The 18989-nt window shown below is 51.6% G+C and overlaps 1 protein-coding gene across 1 annotated transcript in view; it reads right to left on the reverse strand.

The window, feature by feature from the left end:
- The window catches only part of LOC106603937 (ubiquitin domain-containing protein 2), a 73710-nt gene that overhangs the window by 13319 nt on the left and 41402 nt on the right, over window positions 1-18989 (reverse strand). The gene's annotated exons all lie outside the window — the stretch shown is intronic.

The following is an 18989-nucleotide window of genomic DNA, read 5'->3' on the forward strand; positions in this document are numbered from 1 at the left end:
ATGGTTACAATTTCCTTGGCAGTATGAGTGCAATGTGTGATGTCAAACCTTGGAGGCTACTCTTACCCTAAAATCCTATTTCTTTTTTTCAGTTTTATACACAATTGTATTCTGTTAGCTGGACAAAAAACAGTACAGTAACCATTGTCAATGAAGGACTGGGCTAAGACTGAAAGGTGGACATGAGGGATATTTCAATGGTCCTCTGCCATAGTGACAAAACATCTAAACATTTTGACTTGCAGTGCTTACACAATGCCAAAGGGACGAAGCATTTTGGGGGCACTGACTGTTTAAATGAGAAGGAAATTTAGTTTTGGTTAAAACACCAAGTGTTGAGAACGTCCGGTCTGTTTCAAGAAATGAGCCAAAGCAATTGAGAAGGATCTTTGCCATTTTCGTGGCACTGACTCTTTATACTCCCAATCACGGCCGGTTGTGATACAGCCCAGGTTCAAACCCGGGTCTGTAGTGACACCTCTAGCACTGTGATGACGTGCCTTAGACCGCTGCGCCACTCGGGAGGCTCTCTGGACCCTGGACCCTAGATCTCCAGAGACTAGTTATGCTATAGATACAGCAGCATGGACACTTCTTCCCACCCAGCTTATATTGTTATATTATAGGCCTGTATAGATCCATGTCTCACAGGGAGACCAGACCACAGAAGAAGGGAGGAGCAGAGGTATCAAGTGCTTTCAGTTCAGTATGTCTCTGTTCCTGTGTGATAGGCTCCCTTCACTGCAGTACTGGAATGTTTCATCTGTCATAATACCAAGTGACGACTTACAGAAGTGAGTGGATACAAACAAGCCAAACCTTGACCCGGTAAATGTAAAAAACGATCATCCTATATCGAATCTCCCATATCTCTCAAGAATTTTAGAAAAAGCTGTTGCGCAGCAACTCACTGCCTTCCTGAAGACAAACAATGTATACGAAACGCTTCAGTCTGGTTTTAGACCCCATCATAGCACTGACACTGCACTTGTGAAGGTGGTAAATGACCTTTTAATGGCGTCAGACTGAGGCTCTGCATCTGTCCTCGCGCTACTAGACCTTAGTGCTGCTTTTGACACCATCGATCATGACATTCTTTTGGAGAAATTAGAAACCCTAATTGGTCTACGCGGACAAGTTCTGGCCTGGTTTAGATCTTATCTGTCGGAAAGATATCAGTTCGTCTCTGTGGATGGTTTGTCCTCTGACAAATCAATTGTACGTTTTGGCGTTCCTCAAGGTTCCGTTTTGTTTTCACTATATATTCTACCTCTTGGTGATGTCATTCGGAAACACAATGTTAACTTTCACTGCTATGCAGACGACACACAGCTGTACATTTCAATAAAACATGATGAAGCCCCAAAATTGCCGACCCTGGAAGCCTGTGTTTCAGACATAAGGAAGTGGATGGCGGAAAATGTTTTACTTTTAAACTCGGACAAAACAGAGATGCTAGTTCTAGGTCCCATGAAACAAAGAGATCTTCTGTTGCATCTGATAATTCATCTAGATGGTTGTACAGTCATCTCAAATAAAGGACCTCGGCGTTACTCTGGACCCTGATCTCTCTTTTGACGAACATATCAAGAATATTTCAAGGACAGCTTTTTTCCATCTTCGTAACATTGCAAAAATCTGAAACTTTTTGTAAAAGAATGACACAGAAAAACGTCACTTCTAGATTAAACTACTGCAATGCTCTACTCTCCGGCTTCCCGGATAAAGCACTAAATAAACTTCAGTTAGTGCTAAACACGGCTGCTAGAATCTTGACTAGAACCCCAAAATGTGATCATATTACTCCAGTGCTAGCCTCCCTACACTGGCTTCCTGTTAAGGCAAGGGCTGATTTCAAGGTTTTACTGCTAACCTACAAAGCATTACATGGGCTTGCTCCTACCTGTCTGTCCGATTTGGTCCTGCCGTACATACCTACACGTACGCTACGGTCACAAGGTGAAGGCCTCCTTACTATATCGGGGCGGTAGTTAGCCTAGTGGTTAGCATGTTGGGCCAGCAACTGAAAGGTTGCTGGATCTAATCCCTGAACTGACAAGGTAAAAATCTGTCGTTCTGCCCCTGAACAAGGAAGTTAACCCACTGCTCCCTGGTAGACTTTCAACGTGAATAAGAATTTGTTCTTAACTGACTTGCCTAGTTTAAAAAAATTATTCTCCATGGAATTTCTAAGCAAACAGCTGGAGGCAGGGCTTCTCCCATAGAGCTCCATTTTTCTGGAATGGTCTGCCTATCCATGAGAGAGACGAAGACTGGCAAAGTTGGTAGGGTTGGCCCTGTCCGGGGGTATCGTTGGACGGGGCCACAGTGTCCCCAGAACCACCCGTCTCAGTCTCCAGTATCTATGCTGCAACAGTCTGTGTAACGGGGGGCTAGAGACAGTCTGTTATATCTGGAGTAATTCTCCTGTCTTATCTGGTGCCCTTTGTGAATTTAAGTATTCTCCCTCTCATTCTTTCTCTCTCTCTCTGTCCGTCCCCTCGCGGAGGACCTGAGCCATAGAATCATGCCTCAGGCCCCCAGTCCACTTGGCCGTGCTGCTGCTCCTGTTCTGCCTGCGGCCAGGGAACACTGACCTGTTCACCGGACATGCTGCCTTGTCCCGGACCTGCTGCCTTGTCCCGGACCTGCTGTTTTCCACTCTCTCTCTACCGCACTGGCTGTCTCGATCTCTGAATGCTCAGCTATGAAAAGCCAACTGACATTTACTCCTGAGGTGCTGATCTGTTGCACCCTCTACAACCACTGTGATTATTATTTAACCCTGCTGGTCGTCTATGAACTTATGGACATCTTGAAGAGCAATATGGAATTAAATGGCCATGTTCTGTTATAATCTCTACCTGGCACAGCCAGAAGAGGACTGTCCACCCCTCAGAGCCTTCTCTGTCCACCTGGCACAGCCAGAAGAGGACTGGCCACCCCTCAGAGCCTTCTCTGTCCACCTGGCACAGCCAGAAGAGGACTGGCCACCCCTCAGAGCCTTCTCTGTCCACCTGGCACAGCCAGAAGAGGACTGGCCACCCCTCATAGCCTTCTCTGTCCACCCCTCAGAGCCTTCTCTGTCCACCTGGCACAGCCAGAAGAGGACTGGCCACCCCTCATAGCCTGGTTCCTCTCTAGGTTTCTTCCTAGGTTCCTGCCTTTCTAGGGAGTTTTTCCTAGCCACCGTGCTTCTATATCTGCATTGCTTGCTGTTTGGGGTTTTAGGCTGAGTTTCTGTATAGCACTTTGTGACATCGGCTGTTGTAAAAAGGGCTTTATAAGTAAAATTTGATTGATTGATTGATGGATTGATTGCAGTGTGCTGTGAAGGGACTGTTTCTGGTGCTGTACTGAGGGGACTGTTTCTGGTGCTGTAGTGAGGGGACTGTTTCTGGTGCTGTAGTGAGGGGACTGTTTCTGGTGCTGTAGTGAGGGGACTGTTTCTGGTGCTGTAGTGAGGGGACTGTTTCTGGTGCTGTAGTGAGGGGACTGTTTCTGGTGCTGTACTGAGGGGACTGTTTCTGGTGCTGTAGTGAGGGGACTGTTTCTGGTGCTGTAGTGAGGGGACTGTTTCTGGTGCTGTAGTGAGGGGACTGTTTCTGGTGCTGTAGTGAGGGGACTGTTTCTGGTGCTGTAGTGAGGGGACTATTTCTGGTGCTGTAGTGAGGGGACTGTTTCTGGTGCTGTGTGAGGGGACTGTTTCTGGTGCTGTAGTGAGGGGACTGTTTCTGGTGCTGTAGTGAGGGGACTGTTTCTGGTGCTGTAGTGAGGGGACTGTTTCTGGTGCTGTTGAGTTTACTGCAGTGTAATGCTCAGTGTAGTGGGGGGGATCTGCTACAGTGTGATTACAGGGAGCAGGAGGGATCTGCTACAGTGTGAATACAGGGAGCAGGAGGGATCTGCTACAGTGTGAATACAGGGAGCAGGAGGGATCTGCTACAGTGTGATTACAGGGAGCAGGAGGGATCTGCTACAGTGTGAATACAGGGAGCAGGAGGGATCTGCTACAGTGTGAATACAGGGAGCAGGAGGGATCTGCTACAGTGTGAATACAGGGAGCAGGAGGGATCTGCTACAGTGTGAATACAGGGAGCAGGAGGGATCTGCTACAGTGTGAATACAGGGAGCAGGAGGGATCTGCTACAGTGTGAATACAGGGAGCAGGAGGGATCTGCTACAGTGTGAATACAGGGAGCAGGAGGGATCTGCTACAGTGTGAATACAGGGAGCAGGAGGGATCTGCTACAGTGTGAATACAGGGAGCAGGAGGGATCTGCTACAGTGTGAATACAGGGAGCAGGAGGGATCTGCTACAGTGTGAATACAGGGAGCAGGAGGGATCTGCTACAGTGTGATTACAGGGAGCAGGAGGGATCTGCTACAGTGTGAATACAGGGAGCAGGAGGGATCTGCTACAGTGTGATTACAGGGAGCAGGAGGGATCTGCTACAGTGTGAATACAGGGAGCAGGAGGGATCTGCTACAGTGTGAATACAGGGAGCAGGAGGGATCTGCTACAGTGTGAATACAGGGAGCAGGAGGGATCTGCTACAGTGTGAATACAGGGAGCAGGAGGGATCTGCTACAGTGTGAATACAGGGAGCAGGAGGGATCTGCTACAGTGTGATTACAGGGAGCAGGAGGGATCTGCTACAGTGTGAATACAGGGAGCAGGAGGGATCTGCTACAGTGTGAATACAGGGAGCAGGAGGGATCTGCTACAGTGTGAATACAGGGAGCAGGAGGGATCTGCTACAGTGTGAATACAGGGAGCAGGAGGGATCTGCTACAGTGTGATTACAGGGAGCAGGAGGGATCTGCTACAGTGTGAATACAGGGAGCAGGAGGGATCTGCTACAGTGTGAATACAGGGAGCAGGAGGGATCTGCTACAGTGTGATTACAGGGAGCAGGAGGGATCTGCTACAGTGTGAATACAGGGAGCAGGAGGGATCTGCTACAGTGTGATTACAGGGAGCAGGAGGGATCTGCTACAGTGTGATTACAGGGAGCAGGAGGGATCTGCTACAGTGTGAATACAGGGAGCAGGAGGGATCTGCTACAGTGTGAATACAGGGAGCAGGAGGGATCTGCTACAGTGTGAATACAGGGAGCAGGAGGGATCTGCTACAGTGTGATTACAGGGAGCAGGAGGGATCTGCTACAGTGTGATTACAGGGAGCAGGAGGGATCTGCTACAGTGTGAATACAGGGAGCAGGAGGGATCTGCTACAGTGTGAATACAGGGAGCAGGAGGGATCTGCTACAGTGTGAATACAGGGAGCAGGAGGGATCTGCTACAGTGTGAATACAGGGAGCAGTGGAGGAGTTTCTAATCAGGCAGTGTTGTGACCTCTCAGCGGGGTCCTATATTTAGCGGAGACGGCGAGGTGGTCTTTGATCCACCTGTGCTGCTGACACTTAGAAGTGGAACCCGGGAGAGAACTAACCTTTCAGCTAGCAGTTTGTATCACTGTATAAATACACACACACACACACACACACACACACACACACACACACACACACACACACACACACACACACACACACACACACACACACACACACACACACACACACCCCACCCGCCGGCCACAGGGGCACACATGAAAGAGGAGAGCCTGCCCCCCACGAGGCTGTGCTCCACGAGGCTGTGCTCCACGAGGCTGCCCTCAACAGGAGCTGTGCTCCACGAGGCTGTGCTCCACGAGGCTGTCCTCAACAGGGGCTGTGCTCCACGAGGCTGTGCTCCACGAGGCTGTCCTCCACGAGGCTGTCCTCAACAGGGGCTGTGCTCCACGAGGCTGTCCTCCACGAGGCTGCCCTCAACAGGGGCTGTGCTCCACGAGGCTGTGCTCCACGAGGCTGCCCTCAACAGGGGCTGTGCTCCACGAGGCTGTGCTCCACGAGGCTGTCCTCCACGAGGCTGTCCTCCACGAGGCTGCCCTCAACAGGGGCTGTGCTCCACGAGGCTGTGCTCCACGAGGCTGTCCTCCACGAGGCTGTCCTCCACGAGGCTGCCCTCAACAGGGGCTGTGCTCCACGAGGCTGTCCTCCACGAGGCTGTCCACCACGAGGCTGTGCTCCACGAGGCTGTCCTCCACGAGGCTGTCCTCCACGAGGCTGCCCTCAACAGGGGCTGTGCTCCATGAGGCTGCCCCCCACGAGGCTGTCCTCAACAGGGGCTGTGCTCTACTCTCACATTCAGAACCAGACCACCTCACAGCCTCCACCACGACTCTGAATTACTCAGTAAAAATCACTATTTACACTCTGAATGGTTTGATATTAAATGTTACAGGTGAGCCAGGGTGAACGCGACTCAGTTCCAGGAAGATGTGGTACCTTGTTATGTTTAGTACTACATTGATATTGATTACTGCATTGTTGGGTTTAGATACGAGCAAGAAAGGCATTTCACTGTACTTGTGTACGTCACATTAAAAGTTGAAGCTTGACTGAGTCAGAGCTTTAGGCCTCGCCCCAGAGCCCCCACAGATCTGTTGAGATGAAGCCTAGTGTTCTGCTCGTCCATTCCTCCAGGTGGCGTAAGAGAACATGACAGCAGAGCAGACGGCTCAAGGGTCCTGGGCTCCTCTTGGGTCACACCAACTGCAGTCATCAGAGAACACTGAGCCACAGCCTGCACCTGGAAACATACATGTCACTAAGCTGTCTGTCAGTCCATCTGTCATTCTGAGTGTCTGTCTGTCCCGTTTTCCCGCCTGTCTGACTCCCTGTCTGTCTCCCTGCCTGTCTGCCTGACTCCCTGCCTGTCTGTCTCCTTGCCTGTCTGTCTCCCTGCATGCCTGTCTGTCTCCCTCCCTGCCTGTCTGTCTCCCTGCTTGTCTGGCTCCCTGCATGTCTGTCTCCCTGCCTGTCTGTTACCCTGCATGCCTGCCTGCCTGTCTGTCTCCCTGCCTGCCTGCCTGTCTGTCTCCCTGCCTGTCTGTCTGTCTTGTCTGGCTCCCTGCATGTCTGTCTGTCTTGTCTGGCTCCCTGCATGTCTGGCTCCCTGCATGTCTGTCTCCCTGCATGTCTGTCTCCCTGCATGCCTGCCTGTCTCCCTGCCTGTCTGTCTCCCTGCCTGCTTGTCACCCTGTCTGCCTGTCTTTCTCCCTGACTGTCTGTCTCCCTGCCTGCCTGCTTGTCTGTCTTCCTGACTGTCTGTCAACCTGCCTGCCTGCTTTTCTGTCTCCCTGCCTGCCTGTCTCCCTCCCTGCCTGCCTGTCTCCCTCCCTGCCTGCCTGTCTCCCTCCCTGCCTGTCTCCCTCCCTGCCTGCCTGTCTGACTCCCTGCCTGCCTGCCTCCCTCCCTGCCTGCCTCCCTGCCTGCCTGCCTGCCTGTCCGACTCCCTGCCTGTCTCCCTCCCTGCCTGCATGTCTGTCTCCCTGCATGCCTGTCTCCCTGCATGCCTGCCTGCCTTTCAAAACAACCATCTCTCTCTCTCTCTCTCTACCTCTCTGTCTCTCACTCTCTCTACCTCTCTCTCTCTCTCTCTACCTCTCTGTCTCTCTCTCTCTGTCTCTCTCTCTCTCTCTGTCTCTCTCTCTCTCTCTGTCTCTCTCTCTCTCTCTCTCTCTCTGCCTCTCTCTCTCTCTCTGCCTCTCTCTCTGCCTCTCTCTCTCTCTCTCTCTCTACCTCTCTGTCTCTCTCTCTGTCTCTCTCTCTCTCTCTCTCCCCCCCCCCCCCCCCTCTCTCTCTCTCTCTCTCTCTACCTCTCTGTCTCTCTGTCCCTCTCTCTCTCTCTCTCTGTCTCTCTCTCTCTCTCTGTCCCTCTCTCTCTCTCTCTCTCTCTCTCTCTCTCTCTCTGGAGGTCATGAGCATACCCTAAATAGCCAGGCCTCGTTTCAGCATCCGTGTCAGACAGCAGATCTGGAGGGGGATGATGTGCTGGGTTATACAGGTGTAACTCATAATCATGTCAGGCCATATTTAACTTTGTAGTTCCAGCCAACTCATTGTAGAACGAGGCCCGTATCCACAAAGAGTCTAATAGTATCTGTCAATAGATCTGTCCATACAATCTGATTCATTTAAAGGCTAAACTGATCCTAGGTCAGTACTTCTACTCAGAGACAGTTGTGTGGATACGGGTCCAGGACTGGCGTGTCTAAAAGAAATGCCCCGGAGGGAAAACTGACCCTGGAACAGTGTCAACTGACCCTGTCATAACCAAACCGGTCCTATTACAGTTATGAACTAGTTTGTGTGTATTGATTTTGACTAGTCTAGCAGTCAGAAATGTCGACAAGACAAAAGGAAGACTGAATCTACATGGTAACACACGGGACGGCCTGACAGCAATGTCAGGAGACAGCTGAGAGGAGGACATATTCTACATGGATTGAACCCTGGTGATTTGAATTTCCTTTGTGTGTGAGAGACAGAGAGGGAAAGAGAGAGAGAGAGGAGGTAGAGAGAGACAGAGAGGGAAAGAGAGAGAGAGAGGAGGTAGAGAGAGACAGAGAGGGAAAGAGAGAGAGAGAGAGAGGAGGTAGAGAGAGACAGAGAGGGAAAGAGAGAGAGAGAGGGAAAGAGAGAGAGAGAGACAGAGGGAAAGAGAGATAGAGGAGGTAGAGAGAGAGAGGGAAAGAGAGAGAGAGGAGGTAGAGAGAGAGAGAGGGAAAGAGAGAGAGAGGAGGTAGAGAGAGAGAGAGGGAAAGAGAGAGAGAGGAGGTAGAGAGACAGAGGGAAAGAGAGATGAGGTAGAGAGAGAGAGAGGGAAAGAGAGAGAGAGGAGGAAGAGAGAGAGCGGAGGGAGACAGAGAGAGAAAGGGAGAGAAAGAGAGAGAGAGGAGCTAGAGAGAGGAGAGAGAGACAAACAAAGAGAAAGATACCTGCTTGTGAGATTCCTGCCTGCCTGCCTGCCTGCCTGCCTGCCTGCCTGCCTGCCTGCCTGCCTGCCTGCCTGCCTGCCTGCCTGCCTGCCTGCCTGCCTGCCTGCCTGCCTGCCTGCCTGCCTGCCTGCCTGCCTGCCTGCCTGCCTGCCTGCCTGCCTGCCTGCCTGCCTGCCTGCCTGCCTGCCTGCCTGCCTGCCTGCCTGCCTGCCTGCCTGCCTGGGTCTCTTGTGGCACAGTTGATAGAGCATGGCGCTTCCAATGTCTGGGTTGTGAGTTCAATTTCCACAGGGAACCAGTATTTTTTTAAATAAATACACAAATGTATGCACTCACTACTTTAAGTCGCTCTGTCTGCTAAATTACTCACATTTAAATGAAATCAAACCATCAAATCAAAATGTATTTGTCACATGCTAATACAATACAACAGGTGTAGACTTTACAGTGAAATGTTTACTTACAAGCCCTTAACCAACAAAGCAGTTTTAAGAAAAATACCATAAACCCAATTTTTTTTATTTATTTAACCAGGCAAGTCAGTTAAGAACAAATTCTTATTTATAATGACAGCCAGGGAACAGTGGGTTAACTGCCTTGTTCAGGGGCAGAAGGACAGATTTTTACCTTGTCAGCTTGGGGATTTGGCCCAACGCTCTAACCACTAGATTACTACACTCTAACCACTAGATTACCTACCACCCCTATGCTCTAACCACTAGACTACCTACCAACCTACCACCCCTATGCTCTAACCACTAGACTACCTACCACCCCTATGCTCTAACCACTAGATTACCTACCACCCCTATGCTCTAACCACTAGACTACCTACCACCCCTATGCTCTAACCACTAGATTACCTACACTCTAACCACTAGATTACCTACCACCCCTATGCTCTAACCACTAGACTACCTACCACCCCTACACTCTAACCACTAGATTACCTTCCCCCCCTTCACTCTAACCACTAGGCTACCTGCCTCCCCTACACTCTAACCACTAGGCTACCTACCCCCCCTACACTCTAACCACTAGACTACCTGCCGCCCCTACACTCTAACCACTAGACTACCTGCCTCCCCTACACTCTAACCACTAGGCTACCTACCCCCCCTACACTCTAACCACTAGATTACCTACCACCCCATACACTCTAACCACTAGGCTACCTGCCCCCCCTACACTCTAACCACTAGGCTACCTACCCCCCCTACACTCTAACCACTAGACTACCTACCCCCCTACACTCTAACCACTAGACTACCTGCCGCCCCTACACTCTAACCACTAGGCTACCTGCCACCCCTACGCTCTAACCACTAGACTACCTACCACCCCTACACTCTAACCATTAGGCTACCTACCCCCCCTACACTCTAACCACTAGGCTACCTGCCCCCCCACGCTCTAACCACTAGACTACCAACCCCCCCTACACTCTAACCACTAGACTACCTACCCCCCTACACTCTAACCACTAGACTACCTGCCCCCCCTACACTCTAACCACTAGACTACCTGCCCCCCCTACACTCTAACCACTAGACTACCTACCCCCCCTACACTCTAACCACTAGACTACCTGCCCCCCCTACACTCTAACCACTAGGTTACCTGCCCCCCCTACACTCTAACCACTAGACTACCTACCCCCCCTACACTCTAACCACTAGGCTACCTACCACCCCTACACTCTAACCACTAGACTACCTGCCCCCCCTACACTCTAACCACTAGACTACCTGCCTCCCCTACACTCTAACCACTAGGCTACCTACCACCCCTATGGTCTAACCACTAGACTACCTACAACCCTACACTCTAACCACTAGGCTACCTACCACCCCTACACTCTAACCACTAGACTACCTACCACCCCTATGGTCTAACCACTAGACTACCTACAACCCTACACTCTAACCACTAGGCTACCTACCACCCCTACACTCTAACCACTAGACTACCTACCACCCCTATGGTCTAACCACTAGGCTACCTACCACCCCTACACTCTAACCACTAGGCTACCTACAACCCTACACTCTAACCACTAGGCTACCTACAACCCTACACTCTAACCACTAGACTACCAACCCCCCCTACACTCTAACCACTAGGCTACCTGCCCCCCCTACACTCTAACCACTAGGCTACCTACCCCCCCTACACTCTAACCACTAGGCTACCTGCCACCCCTACACTCTAACCACTAGGCTACCTGCCACCCCTACACTCTAACCACTAGACTACCTACCACCCCTACACTCTAACCACTAAACTACCTGCCCCCCCTACACTCTAACCACTAGACTACCTACCACCCCTACACTCTAACCACTAGGCTACCTGCCCCCCCTACACTCTAACCACTAGGCTACCTACAACCCTACACTCTAACCACTAGGCTACCTACCACCCCTACACTCTAACCACTAGGCTACCTACAACCCTACACTCTAACCACTAGGCTACCTACCCCCCCTACACTCTAACCACTAGACTACCAACCCCCCCTACACTCTAACCACTAGACTACCTGCCCCCCCTACACTCTAACCACTAGACTACCTACCCCCCCTACACTCTAACCACTAGACTACCTGCCCCCCCTACACTCTAACCACTAGGTTACCTGCCCCCCCTACACTCTAACCACTAGGCTACCTACCACCCCTATGGTCTAACCACTAGACTACCTACAACCCTACACTCTAACCACTAGGCTACCTACCACCCCTATGGTCTAACCACTAGGCTACCTACCGCCCCTACACTCTAACCACTAGGCTACCTACCACCCCTATGGTCTAACCACTAGGCTACCTACCGCCCCTACACTCTAACCACTAGGCTACCTACAACCCTACACTCTAACCACTAGGCTACCTACCACCCCTACACTCTAACCACTAGACTACCTACCGCCCCTACACTCTAACCACTAGGCTACCTACCGCCCCTACACTCTAACCACTAGGCTACCTACAACCCTACACTCTAACCACTAGGCTACCTACCGCCCCTACACTCTAACCACTAGGCTACCTACCACCCCTACACTCTAACCACTAGGCTACCTACCGCCCCTACACTCTAACCACTAGGCTACCTGCCCCCCCTACACTCTAACCACTAGACTACCTACCCCCCCTACACTCTAACCACTAGACTACCTACCCCCCTACACTCTAACCACTAGGCTACCTACCCCCCCTACACTCTAACCACTAGACTACCTACCACCCCTACACTCTAACCACTAGACTACCTACCACCCCTACACTCTAACCACTAGACTACCTACCACCCCTACACTCTAACCACTAGACTACCTACCACCCCTACACTCTAACCACTAGACTACCTACCACCCCTACACTCTAACCACTAGGCTACCTGCTGCCCCAACACTCTAACCACTAGACTACCTACCACCCCTACACTCTAACCACTAGGCTACCTGCTGCCCCAACACTCTAACCACTAGACTACCTACCACCCCTACACTCTAACCACTAGACTACCTACCACCCCTACACTCTAACCACTAGACTACCTACCACCCCTACACTCTAACCACTAGACTACCTGCCCCCCCTACACTCTAACCACTAGACTACCTACCACCCCTACACTCTAACCACTAGGCTACCTACCACCCCTATGGTCTAACCACTAGACTACCTACCACCCAGATTTTTTTTTACAAATAATTAAAGAGCAGCAGTAAAATAACAATAGCGAGGCTTTATACAGGGATACCAGTCGAGGTAATTGAGGTAAAATGAACATGTAGGTAGAGTTATTAAAGTGATAATAATAACATGATAATAACATGATAATAACAGTCGAGGTAATTGAGGTAAAATGAACATGTAGGTAGAGTTATTAAAGTGACTTTACATTGATAATAACAGAGTAGCAGCAGCGTAAAAGAGGGGGGGGCAGTCTCCTTAGGGGGAATAGGTTTTGTCGTGCCCTCTTCACAACTATCTTGGTGTGCTTGGACCATAATAGTTTGTTGTTGATGTGGACACCAAGGAACTTGAAGCTCTCAACCTGCTCCACTACAGCCCTGTCGATGAAACTGTCTGTCTGCCAGTGAATGCTGTGTAATAGAAGGGGTTTACCTCTGCTCTCTCAAGAGACACTGACAGCAGGTCTCAGCACCCAACCCAGCTAATCTGGACAAGGGGATATACACATTTTTGATTTACACCAAACCAGTGACACCCTGTCTGAGCCAAAATGGCCACCGATTGGCGGGGGAGATAAGGATGTCTCAGTGCACAATGGAGCGACTGTGGGAGAGAACGGGCTCTGGAGAGGAGGGTTACAATACCTCTTGGCCAAATCCATTTTCTGAAGCAGGCACTCAGGTAGCGTAGGTAACCTTGCTGAGAGCTTCCCAGACACGATCTAAAAGCTGCTGTACAACTTTGAAACAGGAATACTGTGTGATAACCATATTACACTACTGGTGATATATCATGACATAAAGAAGAGGCAATGTGCAGCCAGTGTTTTCAACTTTATGAAGAGGAGTGTGTGTGTGTGTGTGTGTGTGGTGCGCATTAAGGCAGCTCCACAGATACACCAGGAAACATTGGTGATATTCTGCCTCTCAGCAGTAAAGTCATCCATCTAGAAAGGGAATACATTCACCAACATTATTCCAACCACACGGCCAGGGACCTGTGTTCCTGTCATTAGTTAGGGACGCTGTCTGTGAAGATAAACAGGTTGGGTCCGGTCGAGAGACCGCCTGTGAAGATAAACAGGTTGGGTCCGGTCGAGAGACCGCCTGTGAAGATAAACAGGTTGGGTCCGGTCGAGAGACCGCCTGTGAAGATAAACAGGTTGGGTCCGGTCGAGAGACCGCCTGTGAAGATAAACAGGTTGGGTCCGGTCGAGAGACCGCCTGTGAAGATAAACAGGTTGGGTCCGGTCGAGAGACCGCCTGTGAAGATAAACAGGTTGGGTCCGGTCGAGAGACCGCCTGTGAAGATAAACAGGTTGGGTCCGGTCGAGAGACCGCCTGTGAAGATAAACAGGTTGGGTCCGGTCGAGAGACCGCCTGTGAAGATAAACAGGTTGGGTCCGGTCGAGAGACCGCCTGTGAAGATAAACAGGTTGGGTCCTGTCGAGAGACCGCCTGTGAAGATAAACAGGTTGGGCCAGTAGGGGACAGTCTTTCCTCTGGTCTACTCTACAGTAAGGGCTGTTGGACGGCCAGTAGGGGACAGTCTTTCCTCTGGTCTACTCTACAGTAAGGGCTGTTGGACGGCCAGTAGGGGACAGTCTTTCCTCTGGTCTACTCTACAGTAAGGGCTGTTGGACGGCCAGTAGGGGACAGTCTTTCCTCTGGTCTACTCTACAGTAAGGGCTGTTGGACGGCCAGTAGGGGACAGTCTTTCCTCTGGTCTACTCTACAGTAAGGGCTGTTGGACGGCCAGTAGGGGGCAGTCTTTCCTCTGGTCTACTCTACAGTAAGGGCTGTTGGACGGCCAGTAGGGGGCAGTCTTTCCTCTGGTCTACTCTACAGTAAGGGCTGTTGGACGGCCAGTAGGGGGCAGTCTTTCCTCTGGTCTACTCTACAGTAAGGGCTGTTGGACGGCCAGTAGGGGGCAGTCTTTCCTCTGGTCTACTCTACAGTAAGGGCTGTTGGACGGCCAGTAGGGGACAGTCTTTCCTCTGGTCTACTCTACAGTAAGGGCTGTTGGACGGCCAGTAGGGGACAGTCTTTCCTCTGGTCTACTCTACAGTAAGGGCTGTTGGACGGCCAGTAGGGGACAGTCTTTCCTCTGGTCTACTCTACAGTAAGGGCTGTTGGACGGCCAGTAGGGGACAGTCTTTCCTCTGGTCTACTCTACAGTAAGGGCTGTTGGACGGCCAGTAGGGGACAGTCTTTCCTCTGGTCTACTCTACAGTAAGGGCTGTTGGACGGCCAGTAGGGGACAGTCTTTCCTCTGGTCTACTCTACAGTAAGGGCTGTTGGACGGCCAGTAGGGGACAGTCTTTCCTCTGGTCTACTCTACAGTAAGGGCTGTTGGACGGCCAGTAGGGGACAGTCTTTCCTCTGGTCTACTCTACAGTAAGGGCTGTTGGACGGCCAGTAGGGGACAGTCTTTCCTCTGGTCTACTCTACAGTAAGGGCTGTTGGACGGCCAGTAGGGGACAGTCTTTCCTCTGGTCTACTCTACAGTAAGGGCTGTTGGACGGCCAGTAGGGGGCAGTCTTTCCTCTGGTCTACTCTACAGTAAGGGCTGTTGGACGGCCAGTAGGGGACAGTCTTTCCTCTGGTCTACTCTACAGTAAGGGCTGTTGGACGGCCAGTAGGGACAGTCTTTCCTCTGGTCTACTCTACAGTAAGGGCTGTTGGACGGCCAGTAGGGGACAGTCTTTCCTCTGGTCTACTCTACAGTAAGGGCTGTTGGACGGCCAGTAGGGGACAGTCTTTCCTCTGGTCTACTCTACAGTAAGGGCTGTTGGACGGCCAGTAGGGGGCAGTCTTTCCTCTGGTCTACTCTACAGTAAGGGCTGTTGGACGGCCAGTAGGGGACAGTCTTTCCTCTGGTCTACTCTACAGTAAGGGCTGTTGGACGGCCAGTAGGGGACAGTCTTTCCTCTGGTCTACTCTACAGTAAGGGCTGTTGGACGGCCAGTAGGGGGCAGTCTTTCCTCTGGTCTACTCTACAGTAAGGGCTGTTGGACGGCCAGTAGGGGGCAGTCTTTCCTCTGGTCTACTCTACAGTAAGGGCTGTTGGACGGCCAGTAGGGGACAGTCTTTCCTCTGGTCTACTCTACAGTAAGGGCTGTTGGACGGCCAGTAGGGGACAGTCTTTCCTCTGGTCTACTCTACAGTAAGGGCTGTTGGACGGCCAGTAGGGGACAGTCTTTCCTCTGGTCTACTCTACAGTAAGGGCTGTTGGACGGCCAGTAGGGGACAGTCTTTCCTCTGGTCTACTCTACAGTAAGGGCTGTTGGACGGCCAGTAGGGGCAGTCTTTCCTCTGGTCTACTCTACAGTAAGGGCTGTTGGACGGCCAGTAGGGGACAGTCTTTCCTCTGGTCTACTCTACAGTAAGGGCTGTTGGACGGCCAGTAGGGGACAGTCTTTCCTCTGGTCTACTCTACAGTAAGGGCTGTTGGACAGCCAGTAGGGGACAGTCTTTCCTCTGGTCTACTCTACAGTAAGGGCTGTTGGACGGCCAGTAGGGGGCAGTCTTTCCTCTGGTCTACTCTACAGTAAGGGCTGTTGGACGGCCAGTAGGGGACAGTCTTTCCTCTGGTCTACTCTACAGTAAGGGCTGTTGGACGGCCAGTAGGGGGCAGTCTTTCCTCTGGTCTACTCTACAGTAAGGGCTGTTGGACGGCCAGTAGGGGACAGTCTTTCCTCTGGTCTACTCTACAGTAAGGGCTGTTGGACGGCCAGTAGGGGGCAGTCTTTCCTCTGGTCTACTCTACAGTAAGGGCTGTTGGACGGCCAGTAGGGGACAGTCTTTCCTCTGGTCTACTCTACAGTAAGGGCTGTTGGACGGCCAGTAGGGGACAGTCTTTCCTCTGGTCTACTCTACAGTAAGGGCTGTTGGACGGCCAGTAGGGGACAGTCTTTCCTCTGGTCTACTCTACAGTAAGGGCTGTTGGACGGCCAGTAGGGGGCAGTCTTTCCTCTGGTCTACTCTACAGTAAGGGCTGTTGGACGGCCAGTAGGGGACAGTCTTTCCTCTGGTCTACACTACAGTAAGGGCTGTTGGACGGCCAGTAGGGGGCAGTCTTTCCTCTGGTCTACTCTACAGTAAGGGCTGTTGGACGGCCAGTAGGGGGCAGTCTTTCCTCTGGTCTACTCTACAGTAAGGGCTGTTGGACGGCCAGTAGGGGGCAGTCTTTCCTCTGGTCTACTCTACAGTAAGGGCTGTTGGACGGCCAGTAGGGGACAGTCTTTCCTCTGGTCTACTCTAAGGAGAATCCAATGCCCAGGATAGTAACAGGGACCCTGCCCAGGATAGTAACAGGGACTCTGCCCAGGATAGTAACAGGGACTCTGCCCAGGATAGTAACAGGGACCCTGCCCAGGATAGTAACAGGGACTCTGCCCAGGATAGTAACAGGGACTCTGCCCAGGATAGTAACAGGGACTCTGCCCAGGATAGTAACAGGGACCCTGCCCAGGATAGTAACAGGGACCCTGCCCAGGATAGTAACAGGGACCATAGTAACAGGGACCCTGCCCAGGATAGTAACAGGGACCCTGCCCAGGATAGTAACAGGGACTCTGCCCAGGATAGTAACAGGGACCCTGCCCAGGATAGTAACAGGGACTCTGCCCAGGATAGTAACAGGGACCCTGCCCAGGATAGTAACAGGGACCCTGCCCAGGATAGTAACAGGGACCCTGCCCAGGATAGTAACAGGGACCCTGCCCAGGATAGTAACAGGGACCCTGCCCAGGATAGTAACAGGGACTCTGCCCAGGATAGTAACAGGGACCCTGCCCAGGATAGTAACAGGGACCCTGCCCAGGATAGTAACAGGGACCCTGCCCAGGATAGTAACAGGGACCCTGCCCAGGATAGTAACAGGGACCCTGCCCAGGATAGTAACAGGGACCCTGCCCAGGATAGTAACAGGGACCCTGCCCAGGATAGTAACAGGGACTCTGCCCAGGATAGTAACAGGGACTCTGCCCAGGATAGTAACAGGGACTCTGCCCAGGATAGTAACAGGGACCCTGCCCAGGATAGTAACAGGGACCCTGCCCAGGATAGTAACAGGGACCCTGCCCAGGATAGTAACAGGGACCCTGCCCAGGATAGTAACAGGGACTCTGCCCAGGATAGTAACAGGGACTCTGCCCAGGATAGTAACAGGGACTCTGCCCAGGATAGTAACAGGGACCCTGCCCAGGATAGTAACAGGGACCCTGCCCAGGATAGTAACAGGGACCCTGCCCAGGATAGTAACAGGGACCCTGCCCAGGATAGTAACAGGGACCCTGCCCAGGATAGTAACAGGGACCCTGCCCAGGATAGTAACAGGGACCCTGCCCAGGATAGTAACAGGGACTCTGCCCAGGATAGTAACAGGGACTCTGCCCAGGATAGTAACAGGGACTCTGCCCAGGATAGTAACAGGGACCCTGCCCAGGATAGTAACAGGGACCCTGCCCAGGATAGTAACAGGGACCCTGCCCAGGATAGTAACAGGGACCCTGCCCAGGATAGTAACAGGGACCCTGCCCAGGATAGTAACAGGGACCCTGCCCAGGATAGTAACAGGGACCCTGCCCAGGATAGTAACAGGGACCCTGCCCAGGATAGTAACAGGGACCTTAGGATGAGATGTTCAACCCAGGTTCTGTGGTCACCAAAGATCTCACTGCACTTCTCTCTCTTTCCAAAATGGCCACAATTGCTGGTGGACAAAATTACTCCCTCCCAATATAAAGACCTCTGATTGGTGAAAGGAAGCAGTAAATGCAACTCATTACTACTCTTCTACTTTTACCAAAAAGAAAGAGAGAGAGAGAGAGAGAAGGCAAGAGAAAATTAGGTAATGGAAAAGAAAAGAGGACATAGCGCAGAGAGAGGAAGTAGATGAAGAGATGACAGAGAGATAAAGGTCTAGATGTGACGTTAATAGAGAGTCACACTGAAGAGAGAGATGCCTGTGTGTCTTATCGTGTGTCAGTGTTACACTATGACAGAGAGGGGACAGATAGAGAGATGTCTGTGTGTCTTATCGTGTGTCAGTGTTACACTATGACAGAGAGGGGACAGATAGAGAGATGTCTGTGTGTCTTATCGTGTGTCAGTGTTACACTATGACAGAGAGGGGACAGATAGAGAGATGTCTGTGTGTCTTATCGTGTGTCAGTGTTACACTATGACAGAGAGGGGACAGATAGAGAGATGTCTGTGTGTCTTATCGTGTGTCAGTGTTACACTATGACAGAGAGGGGACAGATAGAGAGATGTCTGTGTGTCTTATCGTGTGTCAGTGTTACACTATGACAGAGAGGGGACAGATAGAGAGATGTCTGTGTGTCTTATCGTGTGTCAGTGTTACACTATGACAGAGAGGGGACAGATAGAGCTTCTAGAGGGCAGGGCTTCTAGAGGGCAGGGGTCTATGGA

Source organism: Salmo salar, chromosome 04, assembly GCF_965601325.2.
Source record: "Salmo salar chromosome 04, fSalSal1, whole genome shotgun sequence".
In the NCBI taxonomy this organism is placed as follows: domain Eukaryota; kingdom Metazoa; phylum Chordata; class Actinopteri; order Salmoniformes; family Salmonidae; genus Salmo; species Salmo salar.